The sequence below is a fragment of the Vombatus ursinus genome, unplaced genomic scaffold, assembly GCF_900497805.2.
Source record: "Vombatus ursinus unplaced genomic scaffold, bare-nosed wombat genome assembly UNPS02014841.1, whole genome shotgun sequence".
Lineage (NCBI taxonomy): Eukaryota > Metazoa > Chordata > Mammalia > Diprotodontia > Vombatidae > Vombatus > Vombatus ursinus.
Genome location: NW_020954619.1, coordinates 30,713,296 through 30,739,156, shown reverse-complemented (window position 1 = coordinate 30,739,156; position 25,861 = coordinate 30,713,296).

Genomic DNA, 25,861 nt, shown 5'->3' with positions numbered 1-25,861 from the left:
ACTTCTTCTGTTGGGATTCAAGAGAAATATGCTCTGATTCTCAACTCTACCACACACTTACCAGCTGTGTGACCTTGAGCACATTAAATGACTCTAGGCCTCATTTTTCCCTCCTGGAAAATTAAGGGACTCTCTAACTCTTAACATTCTGTTCTGATTATTACAGATGGGAAGGTCCAGGACATGAAGTCACAAGATTCTGACACAGGCAGAAGGGTTCAGGACATACTGTCAAAGTACTTCTCTCTGCCCTTGTGACACAAATACCACTGCCAGACACTTTTGTATCTTCTGTGCTAAACATCTCAAACATCTTTTATCATATGCCAACTTACTAAATTGTTCCCCACACAAAATGAGGGAGGATGATTGCAGCGACAAAGGGAAAATTGCTCGGGAACTCCAGTCCTTCATTGCTTCTCTGCTCTGCTATAATGAAGGCGCAGTTGTCTCCCTTCATATCTCTCCTTATTCCTGTCCTCAAGGCATTCACTTCTATAACTGCAGTACAATGGGCCAATCTATAAACACCAGCAAAGAAGCCCTTGCTTCTCTCAATTTATATGTGCTTAAATAGAGACAGGATGGAAAAGTCTGCACAAGGTGCTATCTACCCACACCCACATTGTGATAACCTAGCATCTCCAAGATAGCAACAAGTGGAAATTTGTACTCAATATCAGATGCCAGGGGTGTGTGTGTGTGTGTATGTGTGTGTGCGTGCGTGTGCACGTGTGCGCATGTGTTTTAACTTACAAGAAGGGAAAACCAGAAGTTTGTTGCATTGTTTTTTTGAAGGGGAAAAATATCAATAAAAGCACAGTAAAAGTCAGAAGAGAAGAATTTGATTATGTAAGGTACAAACATATTATAGCACACATAGAATATAGGGATGTAGCAGTTTCCAAGTGTCAGTTTGAAAAAACTAGCTAACTGTATAGTCAAGGATGTGGTTCCTCCCACCTCTTACCTCTTTTTTAAATCCAGAAAATAGAAACTCCAAGAAATAATTCGGGGATTTTCTAGGAATGCAGATTCATTAAGCACTGAGAGAAATACCGGATCTTTTTATGACTGCTCTATATTTTTACACAAGGTGGCAGTATTTTTATGAGAACATAGGGAACTCTATGAGTAGGTTTTCTTATTCATCTTTGTTATTGGAATTAGAAAATGTCAGAATGAGAAGGGCCTTTAGAGATCAACTAGTTCAACCCTCTCATCTTACAGGTGAGGCAACTAAGGCCCAGAGAAAATAATTTGCAATAGCATTATAAAAATACTATGCCAGAGCAAAGCAAAGAAAATGTGGCCTTTTAATGTATATCTGAATGGAAGATATTGCTCATTAATATCTTTTGCTGTGGTCTATTTTTTCAAATATATTCTATAGAATACTGCATTTTACAAACATTTTTAAAGAATATTCAGATCTTTATATAGTAATTTCTTTTTTATCTAGTATAGGCAAAAATATAATGATCTGATTACTCACATATTCTGGTTAATAGAAAATTACTATATATCATGTCAATTACAAATTTTAGAAAAAAATATAATTCCTTAAAATACACTTACTATTGAAACTGTATAGATTAACTATTTAATAAAAACTGTTAACTTGATAGTTTCATACCTTATACAAATATAAGCTCCAAATAGGGATGTGACCTAGATAGAAAAGTCACATCATAAACAAATTGGAAAAACATGGGAAAAGTTTCCTATTAGATCTAAGGATAGGAGAAAAGTTCATGACCAAAAAAGGAATAGAGAGGACCACAGAATAAATAATTTTGATTACATAAAATTTAAAAGTTTTTTGCACAAATTTAATAAAGCTAAGGTTAAAAGGGAAACAATGGGGAGGGAGTCTTTTGTAGCAAATATATCTGATAAAGATCTTATTTACAACATATCACAAAACAAACTCACATGTAGTCATATCCTACCCATCCCAGTGATTCTGAGCTCCCATAGGTTATCATTTAAACCTCATTCTCAGTCCCCTACTACCCAATTCTTTATTGCCATTTCCCAACCTACTTGTCACCAAAGTCCCAAACAAAAGTCAATTAATCCTTTATTCCTCTCAGATGCCTGCTCCACAGGGAACAAATTTGCTTTTATCTTAACTCTTTCCATTTCCTTTTTCCTTTCCTTCCATTTTCTGAGTCTTACTGAGACCTAGCTCCTTCCTGATGATACAGCTTCCCTGGCCACTCTTTTCAGTACTGGCTACGCTTTCACTTATTTTTCTCAACTCATTGGTTTGAAATAGAGGATTGAAATATTCCTTGCTCCCCATTGCCACTTCCAGATTCCCACCACCACCATGATTCAGTAACTTCTCTCTTTTGAAGTTAATACAACATCTATCCCCAATTATGAGATTAGTATCTAACTCAAAATCTTTATCTCCTCCTCAACTCCTGTTCTCATATCAGAGAACTTCAATGTATACATATTGATATTCTTTTAAACTTCCCAGTTCATTAACTTACTAATTTCCCAAGACTTTCTCCTCTACCCTATATTAGCCATGCACAAAGATAGTTATATCTTTAATCTTACCATCACCCGCAAATACGCCACTTTCATGTTCATGAACTTATCCCTTATCTGTTCATAATCTATTGGATTTCCACCTCTCCTTCTATCTTCTAATACCAAACCCAGCTCTTTATCCACACCATAATCTCCAATATCTCAATTCCCCAGTTCTCTCCTAAGTCATTACCTCTGCACTAGCTACACTTTCCTCTTCCTTTCTCTATCTTGACCCCTTGATTAATCAATTCAACTCTACATTGTCCTTTTCTCTTGAGTCTCTTGCCCTCTTATCATATTTCTGCTTGTGTCCCGCCAAACCTCAGATTTAGATCACTCCTACCACCTGTTGCCTTCATTCCTATACATGTACCACTGAGTGAAGGTGGAGAAAATCACTACTTTGACTGAGTACACTACAAATTTATGTTACATTACCTTAATTGGGCCCTCACTGTTGCTAGGCAATCCTTTTATATTTCCCTAATTAACTTACTATCCCCATCACCATAGTATCTGTTCCAAACTTTTTCATACCTCCTCTAACCTCCCATTGTTTTCCCTATTCCTACCCTCTCATTTGAAAATATTGCCTTATATTTTATCAAAAATATGGAAGCCTTTCTCCAAGACCTCCCTCTTTTCAACACATATCACTCAGAGTCCTTCTGCTACTCTGTCCTTCTCCTCTGTATCTCATAAATACATAGCCTTTCTCCTTGCCAAGACAAACCCCTCTACCCACACAGCCAATCTCCTCCAGCATATTGTTCCTTCTATCATCCCCACTCTCTCACTTATCTTCAATCTTTTCCTTTCCATTGGCTTCTTCCCTACTGCCTACAAACATGCCCATATCTCTTTTATCCACATAAAACTCTTACTTGATCCTTATATCCATACCCACCATCATCCCATATCTTTTCTGCCTTTTGTGGCTAAACTCCTTGAGAAGATCCTCCTTAATAGAACTTCTCCATTCTTTCCTCTCACTTTTCTTAACAACTTTTATCCAACTCCTGACTTCACCATTCCATCATTGAAATTAGTCTCTCTAGAGTTACCAATAATCTTTTAATTGTCAAATCCAATGATCTTTTCTCAGTCCTCATCTTTTTTCACCTCTCTGTAGAATTTGACAATGTCAATCACCCTCTTCTCCTTGATATTCTCTTCTCTTTAGGTTTTTGGGACACTATCCTCTCCTGGTTCTGCTCCTACCGATCCTTTTCAGTCTCCTTTGCTGGATCTTCATCCAAGTCATACCCACTATTCTTTCAGGTTCTGTCCTGGGCCCTCCTCGTCTTTCTCTATACTTTTTCTCTTGGTGATCTCATCAACTTCCAAGGATTCAATTAATATCTTTATGCTGATGATTCTCAAATCTACTTATTTAACCCTCTGTTGATCTCCAGTCTTTCATCTCCAACTGCCTTATTAGACATCTCAAACTAGATGTCCTATAGGTATTTTAAACTCAGTATGTCTCAAACTGAACTAATTATCTTTTCCACCAAATTTTCCCACATTCCAAACTTTCCTATTACTGGGAACCACCATCCTCTTAGTCCCTCATGCTTGTAACCTAGGGGTAATTCTAGACTCCTCAGCCTCTCACTCCCCATATCCAATCTATTGCTAAGACCTGTTGATTTCATTGTTGTAATATCTCTCTAATCCACTCTCTCTCTCTCTCTCTCTCTTTCTCTCTTCTGATACTGCCATCACTCTTGTGGAGGCCATCATTTTCTCAGTCTTGGACAATTGCAGTAGCTTGCTGGTTAGTCTGCCAGCACAATTCTCTCCCACTCCATTCTATCCTCCACTCAACTGCCAAAGTGATTTTCCAAAAGCACAGGTCTGACTATGTCATCCCTTACTCAATAATAAACTGTGGCTCCCTATTACTTTCAAAATAAAATGTAAAATTCTTTAATTGGTGTTCAAAGCCCTTCATAACCAACGTTTCCCCTGCCCTTTCTAATCTTGTTAGACCTTACACCCTGCCATATGTACTCCGCAATCCAGTGACACTGGCTTCCATGTCATTCCTTGGATAAAGCACTCAATATCTAGGCTCCAGAAATTTTCACTGACTGTCCCCCATGCCTGGAATGCTCTCCCTCTTCGTCCCTGCCTCCTAGAATCCCTGGCTTCCTTCAAGTCCTAGCTAAAATTCTATCTTCTACCTTTCCCAAACCCACTTGATTCTAATGGCTTCCCTCTGTTGAGTATTTCCTATTTATCTTGTATATAGCTTCTTTTTGTACAACTTTATTTGCATTTGCTCCTCCCCATTATATTATGGATTCATTCAGGGCAGGGGCTGAATTTTGCCTTTCTTCAAATCCTCAGTACTTAGCATAGTGTTTGGCACAGAGTAGATGCTTAATAAATGCTTATGGACTAACTGATGAAATTATTGCCTCCCTCCTAAGTGAACAGTATGATGCCTGAAAGCAGCAGTAAAGAATTTTGGTTTAATAAACATTGATAAAATCCATGTGTAAAGGAATGCTTTTCAGATGAGATGTGAGCAGTTTGGGGTAGACAATAAACTGTGGAATAAATAATAAAGGCTTAAATTAATGTGTATAAAATATAACATGATGATGACTGTTGTATGTGAGTATTTTGGTTGTTAAGAGGGGTAGAAAAAGAACTTTTTATTAAAAACATAAAATATAAATGTGAAGAAAAAGTCTTCAAAGATACAAATTGTGGAATACCTTTTTAAGAATGGATAAAAGGAAAGGTATTATGGTTTTGTAACTCATTTGCTTGTAAATGTCTTAGACCTTAAGATGGTAAAACAAAACAAAACAATATCATATAACTGGAGTCTATAGGATGATTAAATAAAGACTTCTGATTGCAAAAGAGGAAATTAAGAGAATTTTTACTTTATAAGTGAAAGATGGGTCACTGAGTACTAAAAGGCACTGGTTTGAGCCATTGAGTACATGATAAAGAGGTTGAAAAAGTCCGGTTTAAAGAGTTAAGTGTGTGGAGGTGAGGAGAGACTCAGCAAGGAGTAGAAAATTAGCTATCAAAGCTGTATGAAGAAATCAGCAGCTGACAAGAACATTTCAGCCGCTCGTTCCTTATTGATTGAATTAAAACTGAAACTCCTTGGAAGATTACTTCTGTTCCAGCTATTGCTCTTTGTTGCCACTTAGAGTTTGAGAGAGTTGAAACTGCTCAGAAATACCTACCTGTTGTTCTTTGATGTCCTCCTTGGTTTTGACAGCTTAGAATGAGTGCAAATAGCAATTGTTTTCTGTTCTGGCCAGAGACTTTGAGAATCTTCCCCTTTCACATTAACATTTTTGTGATGGTAAATTAGGCCATCTTTTGTTTCGATTCTAGCCCATAGTCATGCAATAGGCATTACCTCAGACAAACTGAGGCCTGGGAAAGACATTAATTTAGAAAGGCCAAGGTCATCCATTGCATCCCTGGCCAAGTCAAGAACATCACCCTTGTGATATCATTGATCTTCTTCGAGAAAGAAGGACGGACAACAACAACTGCACGGTTTAAGAATAAAAAGTAGAGAAGGGGAAAGGCAGATTTTGCACTTGCTCTGCCATATAGGAAGAAATGCTGAGATCAAATGGTAGGAAACTGAGTCCTGGTGGGTGAAGTGCCGAATGGGCTTATTAGAGAGCCGGTTTGTTAATGTTTCACCAGCTCAAGAATAGTTGATAATATAATTTGCCCAGCTGGAGAGCAGTGAGGATCAGCAGGAAAGTAGTTGGAAGAGAAGTGGTTTTGTGTGGTGCAGATGTTCCTGAATGAATCAAGGGCATCAAATCCTGCAGTCCAATGTTATGAGTTATGGACTTTCCTCCCTCTTGTGCTTCCTTGCCAGGTTTCTCTAAGTGTGTGTTTGTTTCCCCCTACAAGTAACTGAAAGAATTAGTAGGATAGAATGGCTCAGGCTTATATATGGATTGTGAGGTATTCGTTATTTTAAAAAAAATTATTGTTTTGTTTTGTAAGCATTTATTATCTCTCCCTCTCACCAACCCCAGAATTGAACATTTAAAAAAATGAAAAAGAAAGTCTCATAACAAGTATGCATAGTCCAACAAACAAATTTATGCATTGGCCATGTCCAAGAATGTATGTCTTCTACATCTTAAGTCTATCACCCATCTAGACCAAAAAAAAACAAAAACAAAAACAAAAACAAAAACAAAAACAAACAAAAAAAAACTCTGCATTGGTCACATCCAAGAATGAATATTTTCTTCATTTTAAGTCCATCACCTCTCTAGCAATAGGAAGATGGCATATTTCACCCTCAGTACTCTGAACTCGTGATTTATCATTGCATTTATAAGAGTTCTAAAGTCTTTCAAAGTTATCTTTATTATGTTGTATAAATTGTTCTCCTAATTCTACTTCACTATATATCAGTTCATAGCCTTCTTACCAGTTTTCCTTGACACCGTTCATTTTATATCATTATATTTGTATAACTATTTTTTAGCCATTCTCTAATAGGTGACTGATACCTTTAAATTCCTAAATTTGCTTTACTTGTGATATTATTATTTCCTTTGCCTTATGCTAATTTAATGTTTATGTTTAATATCTAATGTAAACTGGTATGTGTAAATGGAAGCACATCAGTGGGGTTTGAGAGCTAAAATAGTATGTAGGAGGCATTTATTTCCTTTTAACAACTTTAATTCTAGGACCATGAGAGTGTGAGTGTAGTCATTTAGCAGTGACCCTTCTCTGGGAATTTAGACCTTCCAGTCTAGGGCAGGTTCATTCTTGCTTCCAGAGACAGAGTGAGTGAATGGCCCATATTCCATCAGAGAGGCTAATATTAGATACACCAGGCAGGTGTTATGCATGTAATGATGAACCAGCTTCATAGGTTGTCCATACAACAGCATTCCCTCACCTGGGCAACAGACATTCTTTATTCACTTGTTTTCTCTTGTGTGGATAGTTAGTCTGCACTCCTGTGCTCTGTAATGTTCTGTAGCTTGATGCAATTAGCAAAAAAGTTATCCAGAAAGAGAAGCATCTGAAGGACCTAACCATCCATATGGAATCCATCTTAAATTTGATTTCTACACTGGATATACTCCATGGCTGTCACAATTTCTTTAGAAAGCATAGGTCTTACTAATACACTGTTGGCAGAGTTGTGAACTGATCTAACCATTCTGGACAACAATTTGGAACTATGCCCAAAGGGCTTTAAAAATGTGCATACACTTTGATCCAGAAATATACTACTAGGTTTGTATCCCATAGAGATAAAAAAGGAAAAAGAACTTATTTTGTACAAAAGTATTTATAGCAGTTCTTTTTGCGGTGGCTAAGAAGTGGAAATTAAGGGAATGCCCAGCAATTGGGGAATAGCTGAACAAGTTGTGGTATACAATTGTAATAGATTTTATTATGCTATAAGAAATGACAAGCAGAATGATTTCAGAAAAACCTGATAAAACTTGCATGAATTGATAGAGTGAAGTGAGCAAAACCAGGGTAACATTGTGTACAGTAAGAGCAATATTGTATGATGAACAACTGTGAATGACTTAGCTATTCTCAGCAATACAATGATCCTAAGACACTCCAAAGACTCACGATGAAAAATACTATCTACCTCCAGAGAAAGAACTGATGGTGTCTGAATACAAACTGAAGCATTATATTTTTCACTTTCTTTCTTTCTTTCTTTCTTTTTTTTGTTCGAGTTTTCTTTCATAAAATGACTAATATGGAAATGTTTTACATGATTGCTCATGTATAACCTATATCAGATTGCTTACTGTCTCAGGGAGAAGGAAGGGAAGGAGGGAGGAAAGGATAGAATTTGGAACTCAAAACTTAAAAAAAACACAACTAGTGTTAAATTTGTTTTTACATATAATTGGGGAAAAACAAAATACATTTTTAAAAAAGTATAGGTCTCTCTTTTATGATTCATTTGAAATAAAGTTATTGCTAGAGATTGTAAATGCTTCATTGATTTGGGAATAGAAGAGAAGACAAGTTGCCTAACTAGAGAACAGTAAGAAACAAAGAAAAGCTGGTAACAGGAAAGTGGCTTTATGGGTGCAGACATTCCCGACTAGACCAGAAACATCAAAGTCTGAAGTCCAGACTTTGTAAATTTGGTGTGAACAATTCTTAGATTATCGTAGGTGTTTTATAGGCAGCTAAGAGGCACAGGGGATAGGGTGCCAGGCCTAGAGTCAGGAAAACTCATCTTTATGAGTTCAAATCTGTCCTCTGACACTTACTAGCTGTGTGACCCTGGGCAAGTCACTTCACCCTGTTTGCTTCAGTTCCTCACCTATAAAATGAGCTGGAGAAAGAAATGGCAAATCAGGTTAGTGTCTTCACAAGGAAAACCCCAAACGGAGTCATGAAGAGTCAGACATGACTGAAAAACAATTCAATAAAACAACAACAATAATTTTTAGTTACCTCTGTTGAACTAATTAATCAAAATTGTAATCTAAGTTTTAAGTAAAATCTCTTGGGCTTGGTTGAAGAAAATCTGTCATACCCTGTGTAGCTTGGATAAAACAGCTAACTATGTTGGAATCCAGCATTCAAATAGCAGGTGAGCCTAATGATGGAAGTAGGCCAGCCAAGTCCCTGAGAAGGAATCACTTGAGAAGGGGAGGAGTTTCTGTTTCCTCCTTTTTCCCCTCCTCAAATAGAAGAGAACTTTACAAACTTCAAAATGTTTGAACATTTGCACTTCCCATTGGAGCTGGTGGCAGTGTCCCAGGAGAAGCAATGGCTAATGAAAAAAAAAAAAACTTAGAAAACAAGGAAAGGAAGCTTCTGGACTTTAGAAGAACACTAAGCCTCAGAGCCCAGCAGAAAGCTAAATAGCTAGACATATTGAAGGGGGAACTTCATGAAAACTCCACAGAGGGAAAGAAACAATTTCCAGCACCTGCAGCTATGAGCTACTCTTCTATCATATGTGAACTTTAAGCTTGAGCCCACTCTCCTCAGGTAAGAATTTGTGTAAGGGGAGAGTCTCAGACTTTGAGGGGGATGTTTGGTTCCATCTATCCTTCCTATATCATCTAAGTAAATATTTCTGTCATTTTGCAATTGTGTTTAACTCTTTGTGACCCCATTTGGGGTTTTCTTGACAGAGATACTAGAGTGGTTTGCCATTTCCTTCTCTAGCTCATTTTACAGACAAGGAAACTAAGGCAAGCAGGATTAAGTGACTTGCCCAGGGTCACACAGTAAGTGTCTGAGGCCAGATTTGAACTTACAAAGATCAGACATCCTGACTCTAGATAGGGTGCTCTATCTACTGCGCCAACTAGCTGCCCATACATCTAAGTAAATACTCATTTTTATTCATTTGTTCACTTTATTTGTTTGTTTTAGAGATTGGGTCTCTTTTGATCCTGGAGTCTGGCGTTGCAGTTGTGGGCCTCATTCGCTATCCTGTGCTGCTTACCATAGAACCTCTGTCTTTCCTTATTTCTGATGTGGACTGTTTTGCTTTTCCCAAGGCAGGCTGGTTGGTCCCCCTCTTCTGAGGGCTTACCATATTGGTGTCACAATTGGTATGGACATCCAACTAGCTTTAGCACGACTACAATTCAGAACTCCCAAGTTTAAGCAATCTACCAACCTCAGCCTTCTCTAGGCGGATTCTAGGCATGCTGTGCCTGGCAGCAAATATTCATTTCTAAAGTTAATTAATACTGACTACAAAATAATAAACAATGAGGAAAACAACATTGGAGGTCCATGAGTGATAGTACTAAACAATTACCCCACCCCTCACAGTTATTCTTAGAACCCTGAAGGCAGAAGTGGTCAACTACTTCCTGGGGACCAGTCTGTAGTGCTAGTGGGAGTTGGGAAAATGATCCTACAGGGGAAGCTATATCTTCATTTCCAAATGCATTTCTCTCTCCCATCTACTCCACTTCCCTCACCTCCCAACTCCAGTAAACCATCTTTGTTTTCTTTCTTTTTTTTTTAAGGCAATTGGGGTTAAGTTACTTGCCCAGGGTCACACAGTTAGTAAGTGTCCAAGTATTTGGTCTGAGGCCGGATTTGAACTCAGGTCCTCCTCACTTCAGGGCTGGTACTGTTCACTGTGCCATTTAGCTGCACCACGTAAGCCATCTTTGTAACAAAGAATAAAAAATAAAGAGAAAAAAGATGATTGATCAACAATAAACCACCTATCAAGTGAGCCTGGCATTTTAAGTAATATTCCACACTCTTAGTTCCTCGCCCTGGAAAGAAGTCTTTTTTCATTTGTTCTCTGAGGCCTACATTATCCATTATATTGTACAGCCTTCCTTTTTTTAAAATTAATTTTTTAAAAAAATTGTGGAATGAAACAAGCCTTTCCATAACATAGTACAATAAAAAAGATGATTGCACATGAACCTGCAAATTCACTTTGTATAACTTACTATTCCTTTAAAATATACAACAAAGTTATCTTGTAAATTTCCTTTTTTTCCTCTTCTTTTCTTCCCTCCCCTCATTAGACACAAATAGGTATGTATGTATATATGTGTATATATGTATATATGTATGTAAAATTATTCTACACATACTTGTATTTATCAGTTCTTTCTCTGGATGTAGATAACATCTTTCTTCATATGTCCTTTATAGTTAATTTGGATATTTATAACAGTCAAAATGACTTACTTGCTCAAAGTCATTCTTAAAACAATATTGCTGTTACTGTATAAAATGTTTTCTTGGTTCTGCTCATTTTGCTCTTCATTATTTTGTGCAAGTATTTCTGTGTTTTTCTAGGATCACTGAGTTCACCATTTCTTACAGCACAGTAGTATTCCATCACAGTCATATACCACAACTTGTTCAGCCATTCCCCAGTTGATAGTTATCCTTGCAATTTCCAGTTTTTTGACATCACAAAGAGAGTTGCTATAAACCTTTTTGAACATACAGGTTTTTTCCTTATTCCATAATCACCTTTGGAAATAGATCTAACAATGGTATTGCTAGGTCAAAGGATATAGGCAGTTTAATAACTCTTCGGGCATAATTCCGGACTGTTCTCCAAAATAGTTGTATCAGTTCACAACTCCACCAACAATGAATTAGTGTTCCAATTTTTCCACACCCTCTTCAATATTTGTCACTTTCTCCTTCAATCATTTTAACTAATCTGGTATGTATAAAATGATATCTCAAGGTTGTTTTAATTTGCATTTCTCTAATCAATAATGATTTAGAGCATTTTTTCTTATGAATATAAATTGTTTTGATGTCTTCATCGGAAAACTGTCTGTTTATATCCCTTGACCATTTATCAATTGGGGAATGACTTGTATTCTTATACATTTGACAAAGTTCTTTAAATATTTGAGACATGACACTTTTATCTGAAAAACTGTAAATTCCTCCCCCCCCATCTTCTGCTTTCCTTCTGATCTTGGCTACATTTGTTTTATTTGTACAAAAACTTTTCTATCTAATGTAATCACAATTATCCATTTTACACCTAACTTTGCTCTCTCTTTCTTGTTTATTCATAAATTGTTTGCCTTTCTATAAGTCTGATAAGTACTATGTCCCATGTTCTTCAAATTTTCTTGTAATATCTCTCTATATCTAGGTCATGTACCCATTTTGACCTTATCTTAGTAAATGGTGTAAGATATTGTTCTATGCCCAGTTTCTACCATACTGCTTTCTAGTTTTCCCAACAATTTTTTTTACCAAATAATGTATTCTTATCTCCAAATCTTAAGTCTGTACACTTGTCAAATACAAGGTTATTATATTTATTTGCTGTAGCAAATTGTACGTCTACTCTGTTCCATTGATCTACCTTTCTATTTTTTTAGCCAGTACCAGATAGTTTAGTTAATTACTACCTTACAATATAGTTTAAGATCTGGTACTGCTAAATCTCCTTCCTTTACATTTTTATTAGTTCCTTTGATATTCTTGACTCTGTGTTTTTCCAAATGAATTTTGTTATTATTTTTTTCCAATTCAGTAAAATAATTTAGCTTTCCTTTTTTTAAAAAGATTTTTATACATATTTTGGTTGTATTTATTGTTTTTCTTAGTTCTGTCTACTTAATCTCTCTTACTTTAAATAAATCTTCCAGTATTTGTCTAAACCTTCATGTTCCAGGCTTATCCAATTAAATAAACATGTATTAAATGCCTATGATGTGCCAGGTACTGGACTAAGTGCTAGGGGGTACAATTAATAAAAAGAAAGAGAATCCATGCCCTCAACAAGCTTACAATTTAAGGAGGAGATGATGCACAAAAGATGACAAGAAAAGGGGGCATAGGGTAACAGGAGATACCTGGCATAGGGGCATTTTACTCAGTGGAATTAAAATGAGGCAAGGTAGTAGATGCAAAGTGGAGTGATCTGAGATTCCAATTTCTGCTCTCTATAAAGGAAGGCATTGGGAGGAGTTTGAGTATCCTGCCCTCCAGGTCTCCAAACAGAGGTGAAAGCAGACTAAGGGAGGTGGAATCAATTAAGGCTTGACTTAGCAGCATGGTAGTAAGTTCTTTATATTCCTTACATTCATATATTACAATTTGCTTAACCATTCCCATCAGCTGACATTTATTTTGTTTCCAATCGTTTGTGAACGCAAAAGTGCTGCTACAACCATCTTGGTATATATAGGCATACCTTTTTTTTAATTGCAGCTCTCTTTATCATGCTTTATCATGCTTTAAGATATTGAATTTTTTTTTAGCAAATTGAAGGTTTATAGCAATGCATGGAGCAAATCTTTGGGCGCCTTTTTTCTACCAGCAAGTGCTTATATTGTGTCTCACGTTTTGGTAATTCTCACAATATTTCAGACTTTTTCATTATTATTATATCTGTTATGGTTATTTGTGATCAGTGTTCTTTGATGTTACTGTTATGATTGTTTTGGGGTACCGCAAACTGTACCCATATAAGATGGTGAATTTAATCAATAAATGTTGTATGTGCTCTGACTGCTCCACTGAAGTCATTCTCCACCTCTCTTCCTCTCCTAGAGCACCCCTATTCCCTGAGACACAATAATATTGAAATTAGGCCAATTAATAACCATACAATAGTTTCAAAGTGTTTAAGTGAAAGGAAGAGTCAACTGATGCTGCAAACTTCATTGTTTTCTTTTCTTAAGAAATTGCCACAGCCACCCCAACCTTCAGCAACCACCACCTTGATCAGTCAGCATACTTCAACATTGAGGTAAGACTCTCCACCAACAAAAAGATTTTGAGTCACTGAAGGCTCACATGGTTAGCATTTTGTTTTAGCAATAAAGTATTTTTTAATTAAGGTAGCACATTTTTTAGACATTGTTCTATTGCACACTTAATAGATTACATTATAGTGTAAACATAACTTTTATATGCAGTGGGAAACCAAAAAAAATCATGACTCACTTTTTTGCAATATTCACTTTATTGTAGTGGTCTGCAACTGATCCTCCAATATCTCTTAGGTATGCCTGTATGTGATCTTTTTTTTTTTTTTCTTTTTCCCCCTCTGGCTTTGACCTCCTTGGGATAAAATAAAAAAAAATCCTAAAATTAACTTTTCTTCCTTTTCCTTTTTTTTTTCAGTGCCAGATTGACAGAGTCATCCCTAAACTTATCTGAAAAAAAACTAAAAAAAGAAGCAAATGGCTAACCCCCACCCTCTTTCAGTTCTAAGGATTTGGCTAGCACGGGGTTAGACTTAGACAAAATGACTGAAACTTTTGTAGAGAGGATATGACTCACTGGATATTCACAATGTTGTTTAAATGCCTTTTCCTATTTCCTTCCTTGACAAAACTTAACCAGAACTCCTGATTTCCAAAGGTTGAACAGAATTAATAGACAATTTTTAAAAGAAGCTAGCTACCATTTTTGACATTATCTTGATCATTTCCTATTTTAAAATAATTTACAAAATTCCCATTTAAAGGACTAGGTTGATTTAATGGTACTCATTTGCGAAGGCAGTACAGTATGGTTAAAATTGGTCTGATGTAAGTCAAGGGATCTAGGTTTTAGCTTTGGCTTAGCCTCTAATGAGCTGTGTGACCTTATGCAAGTTACTCAGTCTTTTACGGTCTCTGTAAAATGGGGGTTGATCCTTATGACAACTTAGTGAGGTAAGTATTACAAGCATTATCCTAATTTTGCAGAGGAGGACATTGAGGCTGAGAGAAGTTAAATGATTTGCCCATATTCAGACAGTTATTAAGTTTTAGAGGAGTCTTCCTGACTCCAAGTCCAACATTCAATCTACTGTACCTCAACATCTCCCACAGTAATTACAATTCATTCCTCACTAGAATAAGTAATTGAATTTTGCTCATCTTGCTTCAAAGTCCTACTATGTTCATCCCACCAAACCTGGAATCTTAATATAGGTGGCATAGTGGATTGAGTGTTAGATCTGTAATTTCCTCATCTGTAAAATAGAAATAATAGTACTTACCTCAGAGGGTTATTTTGAGGATCAAATGAGACAACATATACAAATGTTTTATTAAAGTTACAGATATGTTTTTAAAAACAAAATTTTTTATTATAGTTATAAATATTAAAATGTCATATAAATGTTAGCTATTATTGTTATTATTAAAATGGCATTTGTAGAAACACTGTTGATTGAGTCAAATGGGAAGTATACCTCTTTTCTTTGTTCAACTCTGTTTTGTATATCCATGTAAGTTATACATGTTTCTTAGAGTTTCAACTGATTTTTTGTTATTTTGAATTCCACTGCTGCCAAATTACTAACTTTTTTTTCCTAGTTTTGGATATGCTTCTTACTTTTGAACTTAGACTACTTATTGTCTTTAACTATAGGTCCTTTGCCTTGAAAAAAATCAATTCTTCGATAATAGCTCCTCCTATAAATCCAACAATGTTATCTGGAAGTCAAAAAAGTTAATGTTAAATAATATTTCAGCCACTCTTTCTGGTTCATTGGTTGTGATCACAGTTCAGTCATAGCAAAGATGCCATGAACTAAACCAGTGAGAGAAGGACTTCCCTCTCTTTTACCCTGGCTCCAAGAAATGGGGCCTGTTCAGTTCTGTTTCATTCATCCCTAGGCTGCATTAGAGAGACAGTCCAAAGCAAAGGAGATAATAGTTCTTCTATACACCCTAATATAGTCAGATCATATCTAGTATAAGATATTGTGTGGCTAGACATGTGTATGTATACACATATATACATATGTATACATAAATATACACAATTTTCATTTTTCTTTGTTAAAAGGAAGGTTCTCTTGGAGGATAGCATCTTAAATGACTCATATAAAAAGAAAAAGTATTAGTGATCACTGTTTCTTAAAGAATTAATAAAATCTTTTGGTTTTCATATCATTGTCATTTACAGATTTACCCTCTACTCCCTCAAAGAACCCTCTCTTATAACAAAGAAAAATAGCTAATAAAACCAACCAACATGGTGACCACATCTGACCATGCTTGTAATATCCACACCTGTAGTTTCCCTCTTCTCTGTCCAAAGGAGGGAGGTAATTCCTCTTCTCTTTTCTTGGGCCAAGATTGGACATCACATTTATTAAGTATTCAGCTTTCTTTTGGTGTTTTTTTTTTTTACATTAGTGTGACCGTTATGCATATTATTCTCTTCATTCTACTAATTTTGTGTAGCATCATTTCATACAGTTCTACTTAAGTTTCCCTGAACATAACATTCCATTATATCCAACTGCCGCAATTTGTTCAGCTGTTCTCTGAACTACTGGGCACCCACTTTGTTTCTAGTGTAGTCATGTTCTGTACTCACCTAATACACATATAATAGAGATAAAGATATAGCTGGCATAAAATGGCTGGTCTGTGAGTAGCATGGATAGATTAATAACTGATCAAGGATTGGTTGTAACATCCTTCCTGCAAACCTGTCTCTAAGGTTGCTAGGGTTCAAATTCTCAGGTAAGGAGGGAATCACTGCTGGCACTTGAAGCGGAGAACGATGAATGAAATAGAACAGAACAGGCCCCATTTTTTGGAGCCAGGGTACAAGAGAGGAAAGTCCTTCTCTTATTGGTTCAGTTCATGGCACCTTTACTGTGGCTGAATTGTGATCATCACCCATGAGACAGAAAAAGTGGCTGAAAGACAGCAATGATCTCAGTGTTGCCAATTTTAAAGAGACAGGCAGCCAATTAAAGGAAGCTAAGCCCACCTATGAGACAGGAGGCACAAAGGCCTCCACTTAGGCAAGGCAGACATGCTTTAATGGCTTCTCAGGGTGCCTCCATGTTAAGCAATATCATCATGCCCAGACAAGTCCTGGTTACACTTGATCCCTCTCAAGGCGAGAATAACATTTAGCTTGCTCTCATTAGCTTAGTCCCTTGTCATCAAATATTAGTTACACAAATATCAGTCATAGATAGCTAGTAAATCTATTTATCATAGCAAGCAGTAAACAGAAATTGGGGCACATATATATTAGAGCCAAAGAACGAATATATAAGAGTAAATGAGCTCTCAGGGAGCAAGATAAACATTTAGCTTAACTGAAGAGAGAGAATGATCTCATAAAGGGGAATTTACTCTTAGCAGTCTTTAGGGTTGCAGGTGCTGCAAATCAAGATATGGTTAAGAACCAGCTTCCCCAAACGTCTGCAGCTCTTGGGAGATGTCCCATCAGTCATTCAAAAGTCAACAACTGTTTCTCTCTTGAAAACTCCCTCTCCGTTTCTCCCAGGAGTCTCTTCGATTCTGAAGTAATCCTTTCACCAATTAATGATATACTTCACCGTGGGCCCGGTGGTTTCTCAGTCAATTAGGAGTCATGTCTCCCTCTTTATAAGACTGAATCATAGGAAAAATTTCCACAGGCTTAGACAGGGATAGAACTGTATCAGTTTTTTTTCTTGTCAAAAGAAATGCTATTATGAATATTTTTGCTATATTTGCTAATATATATACATATATATATTATTTTTCAGTAGCAGGATCTCTAGATTAAAGGGTTGGAAAACTTTACTGTGTTTTCTTCTATAGCCTCAAGCCTCAAGTTGTTTCTACAGTATTTGGACCAATCAACAGCTACACCAATAGTGTACTGTTATAATTTGATAATTTCTTCATGCTGTATTTTAAGAAAGATAGAGACAAGCTGGAGCATGCTCAAAAAGATGATCACTGGGAGGATGGATTGACTGGATACATTACCATATGTAGTCATTGCCACATGTACACACGGCATGCCACATCGAATGTATACATTGCCATATATATCCATGTATGTCATATATGTATACATTGCCATATATGAAGATTAACTGAGGAATTTGAGGATATTTAGCCTAAAGGAGAGGTAATTTAGGGAGACTTGAGTATGCTGGTAAATGTTTAACAGTCAGCTATCCAGAAATTCAGGACACATTTTAAATTTTAATCTGCATTAGTAAAATTTTTCTCCATTACTTCTTCAAGTCTAGACAATAGAACAATAAATCAAGTTGTGGTTTGTAGCATTTGCCAGTTTCTGAGGCATAAATGCTCACGTAGAAAATTTAACAATCAGCTCTTGAGAACCAGTATAAGTGGTTCCAACAAGACCCTTGGGAAGATCACAGGATCATAGGATCATATTTCATAGATTTAGAGCTGAAAGACACATTAATGTTCTATTTTTTTCTAGTCCCTTTATTGGGTTATCATGTAGGAGACAGTATTAACTTACATTCATCTTCAGAGGATGGATTTGGGAGCAGTGAGTGAAAGTTGATGATTTACAGGATACACACACACACACACACACACACACACACACACACATACACATACACACATATATGTATGGGAAAATGCCTTAATATTTGGATATATTTGAAAGTGTAATGGCTCTCCTTGGGAGGTAGTGGATTCCCCTTTCCTGGAGGTCTTCAAGCAGAAGTTGGATGGCTACTTTTAGAGGACACTGTAGAAGGCATTCTTGATCAGAGACAGCTTGGACTATGTGGTTTCTGAGACTCCTTCCAATACATAGATTCTATGATTTTGTGCTAGAAATGAGAATTCCTACTAGCATAATTATAGGAGAATGGAATACATCTTCAATAGGACATAAATCTATGATCTGTGATCGATTAGTGTAGAAAGGGTCACTGATTGGGCTAAATGTTGAATGAGTACAGGATTTCCCCTGGGACTTTTAAATAACATCCTTGATGTTAATTTATTTGTGTTGATGTCCTTCTTTCTGTCAGAAAGATTGAGGGCAGCAAGAAATTCCAGGTAATCTGGGGTTCTGACTTGTTGAGCTCTAGTTCACTGAAACTCTGCTATTCATTATATACCATGAGATGCCTTTTAAAACACAGTGACACTTCTGTGTAATGTCAGCAGCACAGAAACTTTGTATAGGAGAGTATGATGTCTGCCCTCTAAGGAAAAATTCACATATATCCTGAAGTTAAATAAAACAATATCCCATGATGAGCTGTGGTGATTCACACACTGCTCAGGAATGTAGACATACCTTGAGGCTCCAAACTGCATCAGCACTAAACAATGGTGCATGGGTAATTTACCTGCAAACACAAGGTAGATGGCACATCAGCACATGAGCAGACACATAAGTCAAGAGCCCTGCCAATCAATGTCCATCATTTCCTTCAACACTTGGCCTAAGTCCTTCCTTCCCAAAGAACCTCCCCTGACTAATTTTACCCACTACTTATCAATCCTTTATTTTGTTTTCCCTCAGCATTATTTATACAGTTTTGCTAAAGTGCCACACACATGAAATATTGTTATATGTATGTTTGTATCTTTTCACCTTGTATTTTGGTATACTTTGTGATATTGGGAGGCAGCATGGAATACTAAAAAGAATTCTGGACTTAATTTGGGAAACATGGATTTTAAACTTTGTCTTTAACGCTAGCTGTCATCATGGGCAAGCCATTTCGCTTCTCAGAGCCCCATTTTTTTCATCTGTAAAATGGGGACAATAGTACTTGTACTACTGATGTCACAGGGTTTATGCATAATGATAATCTTATAATCATGATGTAGAAAGGAAGGCACTTTATATATGCTTTAAAGCACTAAATAAATGTGAAATTATTTTAATAGAACAGTTTATTCCTTTCTAATCTATCTTTAACATTGCTTTAAGATTAGTTGTTCTTATGCACAGATTAGATCATGCTCAGAACCCTGTGGTGACTATTTGCTCAAGAAGAAAATCCAAACTTCGTAGCTTGATATTCAAGGACTTCCATCACCCACTACCTCCTTATCTTTCCAGCTTGATCTCCCACTTATTTTACTCCCCAATACTCTATATGTCAGTCATATAGAATTGTTGTCAAGTTTGTGGGTTTTTTTTAATCTTCGTGCTTTTGCTCACATCATTCTCTATACCTAGAATGTACTCCTTTGTCATCATACTATCTCTGGTAGGTTATGATTGTTCTTTTCTAGCTTTATATGAAAAGGATTTTAAATTCAAATCTTATTCAGTTGGTTTTAAGGTCAGTAGGAATTATTCTATCAGTTTCTTTTTAAATTTTTTTCAGATGCCCTATAATGAGTGCTCTCTCTCTCTCTCTCTCTCTCTCTCTCTCTCTCTCTCTCTCTCTCCACACACACACACACACACACACACACACACACACACACACACACCTCTTCATCTCTTTCTTGAGTGTCAAGACACAATTCCCCCCCCCTCCCCACCAAACTAGTACTTTTGAAACATTTCGATAGAATGATGTAGTCATTTGTCAAATATTCCCTGTGTCCTCTTGACAAATTTCTCATACCCCCTGGGGATATGTGGACCTTAGTAAGCAAGCCCTAATTTAGTGGAAAAGAAACCAATATTATCTTCTTTGGGCCTTGCACAGAACTTTGCATGTTTTTTATATACTTTTTTTTTTTTGGTATGGAACTCCCAATCAGCAAATGGCTACTACCAATGCAGGTGGACAACTGTTCTTCAACTTACATAACTATAAAATTTATACATATATATGCATATATCTCTCTATGTATATATATAGTTATATACTGTTTTCTTAGATACTTATTATAATTTTACATTTTCTTTGCAAATATTTTATATTTACTTATATTTTTCCCTCAATAGATGTTGCTCATATTGTTCTGCCCAACAGAATATGTACTTCTTGAGATCAGAATATGTATTTCTTGATGGTTTCATTTTTGTCTTTGTATCCCAAATACCTAGTACAATATCTAGAACATAGTAGGAACTTAATAAATGTTTACTTGCTGAATGAATAAATCTTTTGTGCAGTGTTCATGAAAAGTATTTCTAAAGGGATCACTGTGTAAATAATTGCAGCCTATGCTCTGAGATGTTATAGGGAATAAAAAGTTAGAGACATTTTCCAAAGAACTCAGTAACACCATCCAAATTAAATTAGCACATACTTTGGGGAAGCCAGGTGGCACAGAGGATAGAGTGCCAGGTCTGGAGTCAGGAAGACTCATCTTCCTGAGTTGAAATCTAGCCTCAGACACTTATTAGCTGTGTGACCCTAGGCAAGTCACTTAACCTTGTTTGCTTCAGTTCCTCATCTGTAAAATGAGCTGAAGAAGGAAGTGGCAAATCAGTCTAGTATCATTGCCAAGAAAACACCAAATGGAGTCACAAAGAGTTGGACGTGACTGAACAACAACAACAAAAACAACATACTTTGATTGCTTTTAACTTCAATACAAAGGTGAGAATGGTAAGATATGTTGGAAAACATGATTTAGCAGTAAGGAATGAGACATGAGAAAGACTTATAGATAAGCCTAATGCTTACATATCATGAATATTTTCTTCAAGGGAAGATTCAGAGGGCGTTGGATATGGCAAGCACTAAGTAGTATTTTTAAGTGAAATTGATTGTATATATATGTTTAAAATTTATTTTATTTTCAGTTCATGGAACAAAACAAGCATTTCAATAACAATACAATAAAAAAGAGGATTGCATAAGAAACTGAAAATCTACCATCTACAATTTGCTATTCCCTCCAAATATACAATAAAGCTATCATGTAAATTTATTTTTCCCCTTTTTTCTTTGCTCTTCCCCCACCCTAGCGGCTACCATTAGAAACATATATATACACATATATGTGTGTATATATGTACATATATACACACATATATGTATATATGTACATATATACACACATATACATATATGTAAAATAGTCTATATATACTTTTATTTATCAGTTCATTCTCTGGATACAGATAGTGTCTTTCTTCATATATCCCTTATAGTTAATTTGGATATTTATAACAGTCAAACTGTAATAGAATACAATGTAATAGTAGATCAAAGTCATTCTCAAAACAATATTGCTGTTACTGTATACAATGTTCTCTTGGTTCTGCTCACTTCACTCTTCAGAAATTCATTATATTTTACCAGATAATAAATGATAATCTTACTAATATAGGAGTCATCCTGAATCAACTATCTGTGTATAATTAGCCATCAACTTATTAAAGCAAAGATCAATACAAAACTAGAAGAAAACATAAAATTAGCTAAAGATATAGTATGTAATTAAAAGAACTCCAACCTGACCTACTTATATGAGTTACCAATGTTTAAAAAGAGAAATGGATAGAGAAAAGGACATTTCCACCAATTAGAATAACTTCACATTGAAGTATGACCAATGTTTAAGCAGTTGCCATAATGAGGAGACAAAAAAAAAATCTAAAAACAGCTTCATGCCAGAAAACAATTAATATGCTTGCCAAATAAAGAGATGTGATAGCCAAGGACAATACCAATTTAAAATATGAGCTCACTTATAAAATATTACAGAGGATGGTGAAAGATTATGAGCAGTATTGCCTCATAAAACAGTGAGAAGTAATGGAGGGAAAAATATTTTAAAGAAATCTTGGTGAGACATCTAATTGAGAAAAGTTATCCAGAGGACATTTAAGTGTGAAACTGGAAGAGTACCAACAAATGGACAAAAAAGATGTAAAATATGTGTGAATATATATACATATATATGCATATATTGTATGTGTTAATAAACTCTTTGCACTATCAAGTACAGTGAAACCATCTCATTCAGACTCTAGAACTGTAGCCCTGGATGTGCATCTAGAAGAAATAGAAACTGAAGAAAATGAAGATGGGAGAAACAGGTAGACTAGACAGAGAGGAAGTCTGTGTTACAGGCAACACAACTCTGAGCATGATGTAGGATTAATTTTCAAGTTCTGAAGAAAGGAAGACATGAAAGGTATGGAAAAAATTCTATAGTCATTATTCTGAAAAACAGTAACAAAAGAACATAAATATCTACCAGTCCACATGCTTAAATTCCCATTTAAATAAACTTTTAAAAAGCTTTATTCTTGCCTTTTGTTTTTCATCACAATAGTATCGGGAAATACATATGTGTATATACATATATACATGTGAGTGTGGGTATGTATATATACATACCCACACATATATATCTCCCTACCCCATATTAGACCTTACCATATTATAAATAAAAAAGATTAAGCAAAAAAAAAGTGCAGTATAATGACTATGTCTGACAATATACACAGCCTCCTAGTAGTCTTCTCATTCTTTTTGTGAGGAAGTATGTTTCTTTTTCTGTCCTCTAGGACCAAGATATTTTTTAAAAAATTACTCATAGGCCAGCTTATTTTCAGTAATCTTTTATTTACCTTGTTGTATTCATTAAAAAACCTTCACTAAATCCTACCTTCACCTCAAGCTCTATCACTTCTCCTTTTCTCAACCAAACTGCTAGAAAAATGTATCTACAATTGTTGCCTTTCCTCCTATCTGATTTCTCAGTCCTCTAAATTGTGCTTCTGACCTCCCTCTACTGAAACTGCTTTCTCCAAAATAACCAGTGCCAGATGTGATAGGTTTTCCCCCTCAAATCATTATTCTCCTTGACCTATCTGTAGTGTCCTATCTTGTCACTTTTGCTCACCCTCTTCTGGATATTTTTGAATTTCTGCTTCTCTGTCTCTCTCTGTCTCTGTCATCATCATCATCATCATGATGTATCATAGCTCGAATTGTAAATGTATCCCTGTTCTGTCCTGGGCCATCTTCTCTTCTCTCTAGATATATTTTTTTGGTGACCTCATCAGCTCAACGTGGGTTGTTACCATCTCTATTCTGATGCCTCTCAGATAAATATATTTAGAATTTTTTTCTTTTCTGAGTTTCAATCCATATCACCAACTGCCCATTGGATATTTTGAACTTATGTTGTATAGACATCTTAAACTCAGAATGTTCAAAACAAAACTTATTATATTTTTCCTTTTTTTTTGGTTTTTACTTTACTATTTTTTTCTAAGGTACCACCATCCTTCTTTTCTAGTCTTTTAGGTTTGCAACTATGGTGTCATCTTTTACTCCTTACTCTCAATCATCAACATAAAATCATACCTATGTATTGATCTTTGTTCTAACAGGTTTATGGTTGATTATATATATATATTATATATATTATTATATATATTATATATATAGATGTCATTTCTACCTCCACTACATCTCTCTCATTTATCTTTATCTTTCTACTCATATAGATATGACCCTAGCTCAGGCTCTCATTTCCTCTCACCTGGAAAAGCCTCCTAATTGGTCTTCCTTTCTCAGGTTTCTCTGTATTCCAATCTATCTTCTGAAGAGCCACCAAAGTGCTTTTCCTAAAGTTCAAGTCTGACCTTTTCATTCCCATAGTTCATAAACTCTATTGGTTCCTATTACTTCAAGGATCAAATACAGTCTCCTCTGTCTGGTATTTAAAAACCTTCACATCCTGGCCATATTCTACTTTTCTAGAATTATTACACATAAGTACATTTCACATAGACTACAGTATAGCCATACTAGCCTTCTTAATGCTTTGTCATACATAGTATTTCATCTCTCATGTCCTGCTTTTGCAAAGGCTGTTACTGATGCCTGGAATTCATTCCTTCCTCACCTCCACTTTAGAAACCTTAATTTCCTTTAAGACTCAGTTCAAACAACATATTCTACATCAGGCCCTTCCTCATCTCTTCAGCTGATGGTGTCATCTTCATCCCACCCTCTATTTTCTTGTTTCTATTTTGTATAAACCTTTTCATATACAAATAATTTCCCTCAGCTAAATTGTAAGCTTCTTAATGTCAGAGACTTTCACTTTGCCTTTTTGTGTCTTGAGCACCTAGCACCATGCCTGGTACATAGTAGAAGCTTAATGAGTGCTTGTAGATTGTTTGTGTAAATTGTTCTTTAGTTCTACTTATTTAACTGTCTATCAGTTTGTATGACTCTTTTCATATTTCTCTGAATTCCTTATATTGGTCATTTCTTACTGTACAATAATATTCTATTATATTCATATACGACATGGTTGTTGTTGTTGCTGTTTTCCCCAGTCACTCTTCAATTGATGGGCATTACTTGGTTTTTCTTTTTTGGCTACCACAAAGAATGCTGCTATGAATATATTTTGTCACATTTTGGATTTTTGTTCCTGTTTTTTATCTCTTTGAGCTAAATGTCCAGTTGTGGATTGCTAGGTGAAAGGGTGTGAACAATATAGTCAGTTTTCTTTCAGAATGCTTGGACCAATTCATATCTCTACCAACAGTGTATTTATATACATTTTTATAAGAATAATCACACATGAAGGCCATCCTTAATGAGGGTAATAAAAGTGAATAGGCGGGCCTTCACAAACAGTATCTCACAGTGTATGACATCATTACCATTATACAATTGACTGAAAGTAAAGAATACAAGATCCTCCTATGTTCATTGTCTGTTGACTATAAGAAATCATTTCACTGGGTCAAGAAAAATGCTGCCTTGAGTATCTCCCACGCATATGTCAGAATTATACAAGATTCCTAGAAAGATGAGACAACAGATATGACCTCATTTGACAATCCTCTGATTGTTAATATCAAATGTGGCATGAAATATGGAGATACATGCTCTCCAAAAGCATTCATCAGTGTAAAGCAGGAGATACAATACAGAGTTTAAGTTGTAGAGGTATTAGAGGATGACATTGTCCTGATTGTACCAAGACTTGGAAATTTCAGAATCTGATAAGTGAGATCCATAAGTACATTAAAGAGTTTGGCTTAATCATACAGAGAAACCAAATACATGAAGAATGCCTATTGTCCAGGCTATACTATGCAGTTGAATGGACAACTTGTAGAGTTCTGCCATATCTATCTGTCTGTCTATCTATCTATCTATCTATCTATCTATCTATCTATCTATCTATCT